We start from the raw sequence: 4003 nt of genomic DNA, 5'->3' as shown, positions 1-4003 counted from the left end.
CTCCCGAACCTTTCCGGTTATGCAATCAGGTGTTGGGGATACAGGGGAAGCATAATATCTCACCCAAACTAGCAAATCCTACATCCAGCTGTATCCATCATTCAACACATAACCGAGAAAAACTTCGGAAACCATCTACCTCAACCTTCGAAAAGCATCCGTTATACAAGTTATGGCGATACTCCCAAACTCCCGCCCCAGTACTAGGTGGCGTCGAGGTTATCTCACCAACGAACTGCAGAAAAGAGATTTTCGATGTCGGCGAACATATCTCAAGTATTCCAGAATTGCAACGATAAAATTATGATGACAACACCTCAAAGCTCAACTCCCCGGGACACTTCCACTAAACCCCTGACAGGAGGCACCAAGTCAATGTTCTCATCATAAGCCATCGGAACGATTCCAAGATACTCGCGTGATCCTAAAAATTTTTTTTAGTGAAATTTGAGAAGAGAAGAGTCAAAACTCTACGTCAGGATGCCTTACCAGAGCGATGAGGAGACTAGGAAGTAAAAAGAATTCCTAAGCTCTCCGATATATAATTCCTAAAGACTCAAAACATTTTTCTAGACACAACACGGCCTCTAAAAACGATCAAGCAATGGGGCTCCTAAGATCGGGGAAGGCTCTGATACCAACTTGTAATGCCCTTGATGCGGCTATAGCTCCCACGTGTTGAGGCACAACTTAGAGACATAACCGCATTGAAAGCAATGTCGCAAGTTAGGTAATCATTACAACATCCCATGTAATATATGATAAAAGGGGGAGATACATAGTTGGCTTACACTCGCCACGTCACATCAGAGAACATAAAATAACATCCATCATACAAACACTCATGGCCCGACTACGGCGCCAAAATAGAAGAAAACCCAACATGCGACAAGGCCCTGAATCGAACCCCAACTAGGCACCACTACTGATCATCAGGAAAAGACACATAGTAATGCTGAGAGTCCTCGTCGAACTCCCACTTGAGCTCGTACTCGTCACCTGGAGCGGAATCACCTGGACCTGCATCTGGAGTTATAGTATTTGTGAGCCACAGTGACTCAGCAATCTCGCACCCTCGCGATCAAAACTATTTAAGCTTATAGGAAGGATGAGGCAAGTATATGTGGAGCTGCAGCAAGCGTCTAGCATATGTGGTGGCTAACTTATACACAAAAGAGAGCGAGAAGAGGAGGCAAAGCACGAGAGAGAATCTAGAAGAACAACCTGCGCAAGCATAACTCCAACACCGTGTCCACTTCCCGGGCTCCGCCGAGAAGAGGCCATGATGGCAACACACTCAGTTGATTCATTTTAATTAATTAAGGTTCAAGTTCTCTACAACCGGACATTAACAAATTCCCATCTGCCCATAACCGTGGGCACAACTTTCGAAAGTTCAATCCCTGCAGGGGAGTCCCAACTTAGCCCATGACAAGCTCTCACGGTCAATGAAGGAATAGACCTCCACCCGAGACACACCGATCAGACTCGGTAACCCGATACAACAAGACAATTCGACAGGTTAAAACAAGACCAGCAACACCGCCTGAATGTGCCGACAAATCCCGATAGGATCTGCACATATCTCTTTCTCAGGGCACACTCAGATGAGCGCTCCATACAACTAAAAACCAAACCTCGAGTTTCCCCGAGGGGGCGCTGCACAGGACTCTAGTTTGGACCAACACTCAAAGGAGCACTGGCCCGGGGGGGTTAAAATAAGATGGCCCTTGAGTCTGCAGAACCCAAGGGAAAGAAAAGGCTTGCTGGCAAATGGTAAGACCAATGTTGGGCATTGCTGGAAAAGCTTTAATCAAGGCGAACTATCAAGGGGTTCCCATTATAACCCAACCGCGTAAGGAACGCAAAATCCGGGAACATAACACCGATATGACGGAAACTAGGGCGGCAAGAGTGGAACAAAACACTAGGCGAGAGGCCGAGCCTTCCACCCTTTACCAAGTATATAGATGCATTAAGATAACATAGAAATATAATGATATCCCAACAAGCAAATAAAAGATGTCCCAACAAGGAACAGCCTCCAAACTTTACCTGCAACTAGCAACGCTATAAGAGGGGCTGAGCAAAGCAGTAACATAGCCAATCAACGGTTTGCTAGGACATGGTGGGTTAGAGGTTTGACATGGCAATTGGGAGGCTGACAAGCAAAAGGTAGGCATCGTAGCAATGGCATAGCAAGAGCGAGCAAACTAGCATAGCAAAGATAGTAGTGATTTCCAGGGTATGATCATCTTGCCTGCACAGTTGTCAGAGTTGGCTGGATCCTCACAAGCAAACTCAACAGGCTCCTCGGTAGCGAACTCGTCTCCCGGCTCTACCCAAGCAAGACAAACAGGCAACAAGGATACAATCAACCACGTGCAAGCTCAAACAATAAGATGCAAAGATGGTATGCTATGCGGGATGCAAAATGCAAGATATGACAGGAAATGAATGAACCTGGCCTCAACTTGGAATTCCAAGGGTGCCACTGGAAAGAGGGGATGAAATCGCTTGAAAACGATATAAAGATCATCGGAATCGGAGTTACGGTTTGGAAATGGCAAGCGTTTTAAGATATGACACCAGTCTGCGATTTACAGCAAGTAGGCATCTAGTTGCAACGAGATGAACATGCTACAGCCACCAAACATGACAACGAAATACATGGCAGGGATGCACACAAGATGCTTAACAAAAGACTAGCACTGAGCGACGGCCAATACAGCCATTATGAGGTTCAAACAAGCATGGCAAAAACGCAAATGCAAAACAGATTCCAGACTTAGTGAAATTAACACTTGTCTGAAATTTCAGATCACGAAGCCCTCTTCGGAGCAGCAAAACAACATGATTCATGACCTGAACATGACAAGTAAGAACATGGCATGGAGATACTCAACAAGCTTAACAAAAGACCCAAAGTGACCTGGGGCCAAAAGGGTTCACAAAATATACTAACGGGCACACGAACATAGCTAAAACACAATCAGTTTTCAGAGTTAGTGAAAACTGAGACATGCTGAAATATAACTCACGAAGGCATGTAAACGAGCTCGATGCACTCACTACGGTGCAAGTCATGGCAAGGCAAGCATACATCCATTAAGAAGGCACAAAATACAAGCTAGACATGGCAAGAACAAGGGCATAGCATGCATCGATCAACTACAATAACATCGGCAAAATCGCAAACGAGTTGACGATCTGCCCAGATTCACCACGAAGCAAAAGCAGAGCTCGATTGACTCAAGCTAGGGTGCTTCGTAATTGCAAACAAAGACATGGGTGGATAGAGCATAACACGATTAACAAAACTCCTTTACTGATCATCCTCAAACGAGGCACGGATCACTAGGAAACAAGCTGAACATATGGCATCATGAACTAAATAATCCCAGACTTAGTGAAAACAACTAAGTCCCTGAAAACAGATTTACCGGGTGCCTCACTTTGCAAGCTTGCACAAGTCACCACACACATCCTAAAAATGCATGGGTTGCACCTCAGGAAAGAAGACAAAATCCTTAACAAAACATATGAAGGACTCACAGGCATATCATGCACACAATAATCATGGCAAAAATGACAAAAGTCTAAGATGAACTAGCAGATCTGACAATTAACTCACGAAGCCTCCTTCTAGCAGCATTTTGGGCATCAAGATGAACTCAAATGAAAATGACGCAATGGAATGAAATGATGTACTCGTCGAGGCAAACATTTTGATATATAATATGCCCAAATCGGAGCTACGGATGCGAAGTTACGGGCGGTCAAAGTATGCACAAAAATTTTAGGGTTAGGGACGAAAAGTCAACCGAGATGAATTTCTCAGATCTGGATCCAGATCCGCACGCTTCCCGATGCACGCCGGAGTTACTTTAGCAGCTCGCTGGACTTGACGGGGAAGAAGGCCGGCGTGGGAGGAGGGGGAAGAGGATGGCGGGGCCCGGCCGGATCCGAGGCGCGGTGAGGCTGGGCGGCGGTGGCGAGGCCG

The sequence above is a fragment of the Triticum aestivum genome, chromosome 2A (assembly GCF_018294505.1).
Source record: "Triticum aestivum cultivar Chinese Spring chromosome 2A, IWGSC CS RefSeq v2.1, whole genome shotgun sequence".
NCBI classification, from domain to species: Eukaryota; Viridiplantae; Streptophyta; class Magnoliopsida; order Poales; family Poaceae; genus Triticum; species Triticum aestivum.
The sequence above is the reverse complement of the archived record's forward strand: the minus strand, read 5'-3'. Positions refer to the sequence as shown.